This window comes from Monodon monoceros, unplaced genomic scaffold, assembly GCF_005190385.1.
Source record: "Monodon monoceros isolate NGI ecotype Baffin Bay Population unplaced genomic scaffold, NGI_Narwhal_1 Super_Scaffold_18, whole genome shotgun sequence".
Classification (NCBI taxonomy): Eukaryota; Metazoa; Chordata; class Mammalia; order Artiodactyla; family Monodontidae; genus Monodon; species Monodon monoceros.
This window is the reverse complement of record NW_021703774.1, coordinates 69966718-69975462: the sequence shown is the minus strand read 5'-3', so window position 1 is coordinate 69975462 and position 8745 is coordinate 69966718.

Below are 8745 nucleotides of genomic sequence, written 5' to 3'. Positions count from 1 at the left end.
ATCCCATGTGCCGCGAAGCTACTGAGCCTGCGTGCCACAACTACTGAGACTGCGTGCCACAACTACTGAAGCCTGTGTGTCTAGAGCCCATACTCCGCAACGAGGGAAGATACCGCAATGAGAAACCCGCGCACCGCAACAAAGAGTAGCCCCCACTTGACGCAACTAGAGAAAGCCCATGCGCAGCAATGAAGACCCAATGCAGCCAAAAATAATTAATTAATTAATTTGTCAAAAAAAAGACCTGTTGGGTCTTCTTCAGTCTTTTAACCCCTTCTGGCTGCAATAACTAGCATAAACACTCCTGTGTATCACATTCCATTATATCCCTCTATTGAAAAGGGGGAGGCTTTATATTGTAATGTATATACCACCCCCTTTTAATTGTATATAATTAATTTTGTTTTATCACAGGAATGCATTACATAGTTTAGAAAGTCAAATAGGACTAAATAACTTTGATGAAAAACAATAACCCCTGCCACACCCTTCCCCAACTCCCAATCCCCATTCCCAGAGGCAACCACACTCAAACTTTCTAGTTGCTTCTTTTGATATTTACCTTCATATTTCTAAACAATCTGATTTAGTTGGTACTGCTGTTGTTATTTCTTTCTTTCTTATTTTTTTTATTTTAGACTTTATCTATGACTTCCTCTTATGGAAGGTATTTAGTTCTCTATGTTCTACCCCTCAATGCACAAACACACACACTTTGCTTCTACCTTCCCAATATAGTCAAATCCAAATTTTTGGTAAATTCAATATTTAGCATTTAGATAGTTATGAAACTGTAATAATTATTCAGAATTGAGCCTTGTAATATACTATGATCCAGTCTAGAATTTTCTTCAAAAACTTTTTACTTTCTTTGTAGTTAATAATTATCTGGAAAGACCAACAACCCAATAGAGAAATGGCCAAAGAACATGAATATTTCACAGAAAAGAAAGGCAAATGGCTCTTAAATGTTTAAAGAGGGCTTCCCTGGTGGCGCAGTGGTTGAGAGTCCGCCTGCCGATGCAGGGGACACGGGTTTGTGCCCCGGTCCGGGAAGATGCCACATGCCGCGGGGCGGCTGGGCCCGTGAGCCATGGCTGCTGAGCCTACGCGTCCGGAGCCTGTGCTCCTCGACGGGAGAGGCCGCGACAGTGAGAGGCCCGCGTACCGGAAAAAAAAAAAAAAAAAAACTATATTGAGGTAGCATTTCTCACTTATCAGCTTGGCAAAAATCCAAAACTTTATAACACAGTCTGTTGATGAGGCTTCAGGGAACAGGCGTTTTCATATATTGCCAGTGGGAAGGCAAAACAGTGTAACTCACATAGAGCGGGATTTGGAGATATCAAGCAAAATTACAAATGCATTTACCCTTTCACCCAGCAGTCTCACTTCAGGAAATTGGTCCTGCAGCTATATCTGCAGACATTTGAAACAAAGTATGTATACAGTTACTCACTGTGGCATTCATTTACAACAGTAAAATATTGGGAGAAAAAGTGTCTTTCTATAGAGAACTGGTCTAATAAATTACTGTACATCCACACAGTGGAGCACTAAGCCACTTGATAAAAGAATGAGGAAACTCTCCGTGGAAAGATCTCCAGGATATAATGGAAAATGAAAACAGCAAAGTGTAGAACAATGTATATAGAATATTTTAAAAAATAAGATAGTATATTCATATTTACTCATACCTTATGGAAAAAACACTGGAACATAACAATGTGAATATAATTAACACTACTGAACTGTACACTTAAAAATGATTATGATGTGGGACTTCCCTGGAAGTCCAGTGGTTAAGACTCTGCGCTTCCGTGCAGGGGGTACGGGTTCGATCCCTGGTTGGGGAACTAGGATCCCACATGCGGTGCAGTGTGGCCAAAAAAAAAAGATTATGGTGGTAAATTTTGTTATGTCTTTTTTACCACAACTTAAAAAAAAGAAAAATCATTGGAAGTGTCCATAAGAAACTAACATAATATGGTTGCCTATTTGGGAGGAGACAGGGTACGTGGAGTCAGTTATTTTGCTTTTTATATCATTTTGATTTTTCAACCATGTGAATGTATTACCAATTCAAAAATGAATTTAAAATTAAAATATTTCCTGGACTATTTTATTTATTTGTTTTCTTTTCCTGATTACTAATTTATCCCCAAACTCTCTGATCGATCCTTCCTCTCAATGTGGTCAAACTCTTCAATAGCTCGGCAGTGCCCTTTTTCTTGGAGACAGTCTTCCAGGAGTCATTCACTCCTTTGCTCTAATCTGGGTTGGTTGGTCTTTAGTTCTTTTGCACAGCTGCCACCTTGGAGCTCCTCTTCATCAACAGTCTGGGAATTCCCTTCCCCTTTATCCTGTGTTAGAGCCCTGTTTCCTGGATCCCATGTCCCATCCTCTCTGTGTTTACTTCTCCTTTGTGGACATATTTCCAAGAACTTCCTGAGAAACATTTGCTTTCTTCTGTGTGTTTGAGTGACTTGTAGTGCTCTTTATCCTAACCCCATCCTTCATTGCTAGTTTGGTTGGGGTAGAATCATAGGTTGGAAAACGTTTTCCCTCAGGACATCAAGGCCTCCTAGTTTCTAGCGTTGCTACTGAGAAGTCTAAGACTAAACCGATTCCTGATCCTTTGTGTGAATGCAAATCTTTATCACTCTCATTCTAAAATTTTGGTTCTTAGAAAGTTTCTAGCATCATTTCTTTTTTTTTTTTTTTTATCTTATTTTATTTTTGGCTGCACTGGGTCTTCATTGCTGCACACGAGGCTTTCTCTAGTGGCAGTGAGAGGGGACTACTCTTCCTTGCCATGCCCGGGTGGCTTCTCTAGTTGCGGAGCACAGACTCTAGGTGCACAATCTTCAGTAGTTGTGGCTCGTGGGTTCCAGAGTGCAGACTCAGTAGTTGTGGCACTCAGGCTCAGTAGTTGTGGCTCACGGGCTTAGTTGCTCTGCGGCATGTGGGATCTCCCCAGACCAGGGCTCAAACCCATGTCCCCTGCATTGGCAGGCGGATTCTCAACAACTGCGCCACCAGGGAAGCCCTCTAGTATTATTTCTTTGATAATTTCCTCCCATCTCCTTTCTCGTATTAGTTGGATGTTCAGTCTCCTGGGTTGTTTCTCTAATTTTTATATTTCCTCCCCTATTCCCCAACACTTTGTTTTCTTCTGCTTTCTTAGAGATTTCCTCAGCTAAACTATTCATTCCTTTGGTTAATTGTTTTTACTAACGTATGTCTAATTTCTGATTAATTAAATGTCTAATTGCTTTTTAACATAATCTTTTTACTTCATGAATCCTCTTACCTCTCTAAAACTATCAGTTACCATTTTTTAAAAAGATTTCTTCTACTCCCTGCATTATTCCTATTTTCTTTGTGATTTCTTTTTCTCTGTGTGCTTTATCTCTGTCTTTTTCCCATTGGAGCCTTCCTCAAATGCCTGCGGAGGGCTTCCCTGGTGGCGCAGCGGTTGAGAGTCCGCCTGCCGATGCAGGGGACGCGGGTTCGTGCCCCAGTCCGGGAGGATCCCACATGCCGCGGAGCGGCTGGGCCCGTGAGCCATGGCCGCTGGGCCTGCGCGTCCAGAGCCTGTGCGCCACAACGGGAGAGGCCACAGCAGTGAGAGGCCCGGGTACCGCAAAAAAAAAAAAAAAAAGCCTGCTGACCCTCGGCTATCCATTCATACTTCAGCATGAGGCACAGAAAAAGCTGTTGGGTAGCTGTATGTACAAGCTGGGTTTGTGACTGTACTCTGATAGAATACTAGCTCTTCAAGGCAAAGATCTACCTCAGTTTTCTTTACAGATAGAGCCCAAGCACCTAGAATATTGCCTGGCACATAGTAGATGCTCAACAAATATTTGTGGAAGGAAGGAAGGGAGGAAGAAACAGGGAAAATTGGAAGGAGTGAAGGTTGGAAGAAGGGAAGGAAAAAAAGGATATCTAGAGGCTTTCTCATCTTTTCTATAGGTTAACCTTTTCTTTGGGACCATTCTCTGGAACTTTATCTAGAAAAGAGTCCTCTAATCTTGTTTCTGGGAGTGCAGCCCTAGCTTTCAGGAAGCAGGTAGGGAAGGGGGCAGGAATTTCATCATTCAGCACACAGACTATTTTTATCCATATACTCCTTTTACCTATTTTTGCCTAGTGTTCCTGAGGCTAGATTATTTTTTCAAATCCTACTATCTTCCTGGCATTATTCTCTACAGTGAGGAACAGAGTCCTTGCCCCATGAAGCTTAAAATCTACTGGGAAGAAACATAAAATAAACAGAAAATAATATATACATATTTAATAAATACATAATATCTATTTTAAATATAAATATATATATATATGTATGAATATAAATGTCAGGTAATGACAAGTGCTATGTGGAAAAGTAAAGCAAAATAAGAAGGTGAAGAGGGGACAGTTTGGCAACAAGGATGGGATGGTTGGGACTTCCAGCTTGCTCCAGAGACTGAAGCTGAGACCTCAGGACCACTGATGAAGCTGGCAAGGCCTCAGATGGAGTGGGAATAACAACCATGCCATGTTCATCTTGTATTCATCCAGTGGAGCCTTCTCTTTACCAGTGATAATAAGCATGGTGACCTGGGATGCCATAGTTTGAAGATAACAGAATCGCAAGATAAAGGAAGTTCCAAATCTTCACTTGGAGGAGAGCCACCTGCCAATCAGACGTCTGTTTTGGACTTTATATGAGTAAGAAATAAACATCTTTTGGTTTATGTCAAAAAAAAGATGACGAGGAACAAGAGTGCATGGGTGTGACCTTCCTTGTGCAAGTTCTTGCGAACTGGAGTCATCAGAAAAGACCTCTCAATGCAGGCGACATGTGACTGACTAAGTGTATATCTTGGGGGAAAGTTTTCCAGCCTGACATTCAAAGTGCAAATTCTCTGAGGCTAAAGCAAGCTGGGGAGGTCAAAGAGCATCAAGAAGGCCGGTGTGGCTGGACAGTGGTAAGTAAGGAGAAAAATGGTTTGAGATAAGGTGGGGGAGGGAGCCTGGGGCCAGATAATGAAGAGCTTGGTAGATCACAGTGAGCACCTGAATTCCATTGTGTGACTGGGAGCCACTGGAGGGTTTGGCCAGGGGAGCCCAGGATAAAATTTACGCTTACAAGGATCTCTTGGCTATCTCGTAAAGAATAGGATTATAGGGGTGAGAGTGGAAGCTGGGAGACCGGAGCGAAGGCTGTTGTCTAGATCCAGGTGAGGGGAGGGGATGGTGGCTCGACCCAAGTGGTCGAGGTGGAGGTGGTAAGCTGGGGTCAGCTTCAGGATGTACCGGAAGGCAGACCTGACAAGATGTGATGAGGACTGGATGACGGTTGAGAGATAGGACAGTCAAGGATGGCTCCCATTTTGCTCTGTTTTGGTTTGGTTTTTCTTGGCAATTAGGTGGTGCCATTTGCTGAGGTGGGAGTCACTAGGGGGAGGAATGGGTTTGGGAGTGGAAATCAAGAGTGCATTTTGGCCATCCCAAGAGTGTGGGATGCCAATTAGACTTCCTGGTGGAGATGTCACATAAGCAGTAGATCTGTGAGTGTAAAGTTTAGGGTGAGGGATGGGTTAGATATAAATGTGTGAGTCGGGATTCCCTGGCGGTCCAGTGGTTAGGACTCTGCGCTTTCACTGCTGGGGGCCCGGGGGTTCAATCCCTGGTCTGGGAACTAAGATCTCACAAGCCACAGCGCACGTGTGAGCCAGGAGCCTGATGAGATTTCTTAGGGAGTTCATTCACTCAGGGCAGTGGGGAGGTTTCCTATGGGGTAGGGTTTACAGGGGTGTAATTGCTTCACTTCTGGGGATCCGGGAAAGACCTGGGAGCCTAACTGCCCCAGACCCCCCTTTCCTAACCCCATCTCCATTTCCAGCCCTGGGCCAGATCCTGCCTTGAGAGATGCCCTACTCTTCCAAAATCCTTTGGCAAGAGTCCATTCTGCAGGCACCCACCTTAGAGCTTTTTCCTTTCTCAAAAAATCAGTTCCCACTCCCCGACCTGCTGCCCACCTTCCAAAATGTGTTAAACCTCTCACCTTTGGAGGAGCTATATTATTATTATATAATGATTCACAGTCATCCTAGTGCGGTTTTAAGAAATAGACATGTGTGATTAACCCCTCCTGTTTCCCCAAGTCTTTTAAAGGGCAGAATTTGTATATCAGCACGGAAAACACTGAGGATTCAACGTCAGACAGACCTGAGTTCAGGTCCCAGCTCCACGATTTTCAGGCTTGCAAGCCTGGAAAGGCTTTTAAACCCCTCCATCCCCACTCTGGGATGGAGATGATACCTACTCCTCAGTTATCATTAGGAGAGGCTAGTTCCTTCGCTCTCCCCACCCCCTTATAAAACCAACTCCCCAGAATTCCTGTAAACTAGAATGGGAATAAAAATAGAAAAAGGGGTAATGAGAAAAAAGAGGCAGCCCACCTGTCGGGGTGAAGATCTGCCCCCTAGCTCAGGTATATTCACAGCTGTAACCATTCATGCTCATCAGTCACTTGCTTCTATCCCGGGAACGAAATGCGCTTGACCGTGATGCATTTGTCTAACTTCGAAGCACAAGCAAGGAAGTAACATTAATATGGTAATCGAGGTCCAAACCACAGAAGGAGCTGCATTTCCATTTGGTGATCATAAACCTATCTACCGCTCACCCACACTCCCAGATCCTCTGCACCTGGGAGAAGAAAACCCATGGAGATTGGGTATCGGAAATGGCTGCTTAGTTATGCTTGACACCTTTTCCAAAAAGGACCATAGCTTCCTACAGTTGCTTCTCAAGCTTAAACCAAAAAAACTCCCAGAGGAGTATGGATGTCCTCCGTCCTGGCCAGCCCCAGCTCTCTACCACATGTCACGTATACACTGTGCATCCCACACATGCTCTATCACAGGCGGTGTCAGAGAGGACTTTGCTCAGGAATGAGTTTCACAGTACTGCAAGGAACAATGCTAGAGTTACACACTAAAGCAAACAGCACTTTAGAAATTTCTAGAAGTTTAGAAACTTTCTTGTTCTTGTGTGAAAACCCATGTCTTTGCCATAATGTTTTCTTTCTTTTTAATTTTTATTTATTTATTTTTGTCTGTGTTGGGTCTTCGTTTCTGTGCAAGGGCTTTCTCTAGTTGCGGCGAGCGGTGGGCCACTCTTCATCGCGGTGCGCGGGCCTCTCACTGTCGCGGCCTCTCCCGTTGGGGAGCACAGGCTCCAGACGCACAGGCTCAGTAGTTGTGGCGCACGGGCCCAGTTGCTCCGCGGCACGTGGGATTTTCCCAGACCAGGGCTTGAACCCGTGTCCCCTGCATTGGCAGGTGGATTCTTAACCACTGCGCCACCAGGGAAGCCCTGCCATAATGTTTTTAGGACTCAGGAAACAGGTCGTAACCCCTCCGTCCCCACATCAATTCTGATAGTGGTGCTTCTCCTTTGGAGCAGCACTCTCCGTAACAATAAACGTGGGCAGCTGCCACTGTGGGCCGGGCACTGACAGAGACCTAGGAAGCAGAAGTGTGGGGTTTGGGTTCAGTCCTGCACACTTGGGCCTGAAGGATGATACCACTGTGTACCCGCTGGGCTGTACTGATGCTCCTCGGGCCTCTGAGGGCACTAATTCCAGCCATGTAGGGTTAGTGTGAGGGCTAACATGGCAGGTTGTGTAACCCTACATGCCTGGTGCACCATAGATGCCCAACAAGTGATCATTATTATTAGTGATAAGTAAAAGTGGTGCTGTTTCCTGGATGTCAAGGAAGTGTCAAAGTCATGAAGGGTTACAAGAGTTCAGAGGGTGGAGCTTACTAAATTGACCCAGGAGGCTTCACAAAGGAAAATGCACCTTGACACACAGTTGTCAGATAAACTACAGAACCCCCAGTTGAATTGGAATTCCAGATAAGCAATGAATACTTTTTTAGCATACATATGTTCCAAATATTCCATAGGACATACTTATACTAAAATATTCTTCATTGCTTATATGGACAGAAATTCCAATTAAATTGGGCATGCCCCATTTTTATCTGCTAAATCTGGTAAGCCTAATCTGGAAGAAAGGGTAGCATAGACAGGCTGGGAGAAGAGGATGGGGGACCCCCACAAGCTAAGTGGAGGAACTACCACACATATGCGCTTACATCTGTCAGGCGCTGTGTTGGGCAATTTACAAGAGTATCCCAAACCCTTGTAAGGTATTTATTATTCCTTACATTCTGCAGATGAGGGAACTGAGACTCAAGAACTGAGACTCAAGACCACTTAAATCCCCACCCCACACCCCACCCCCATCTGCCTGGCTCCTAAGCACCTGTGTCTTCCCAGGCACCACATCTTCCCGGGGGGCAGCCAGGAAGCAAAGGAAAAAAAGCGTGAATACCCACCTTCATGAGAGAGCCCACCCCAGGCATCTGTTCCAGTTCTGTTCCCAGACAGCCTCACTACTGAACACCAAGGAGCCTTCATCTTTTGCTTTTTGTAATTTTTTTTTTTGAGAGCTGACTACAACAGCTAGACTTATAGATTGCCACTCCCTTTAACATTTCTATTGAATCAGGCTGCATTTGGGGTGCCTTTCCATTATTCACACTAATCAAGTGTTTTTTCCATACCCAGTTGTGAGCTCCCCATTATCCATCCCAGAAACCACTACAGGGAATTGTGCCCAGTTGCCAGAGTGTCACCATCCTTCATCACTCAGATGCCAGGAAATTTCATAATAAAGAC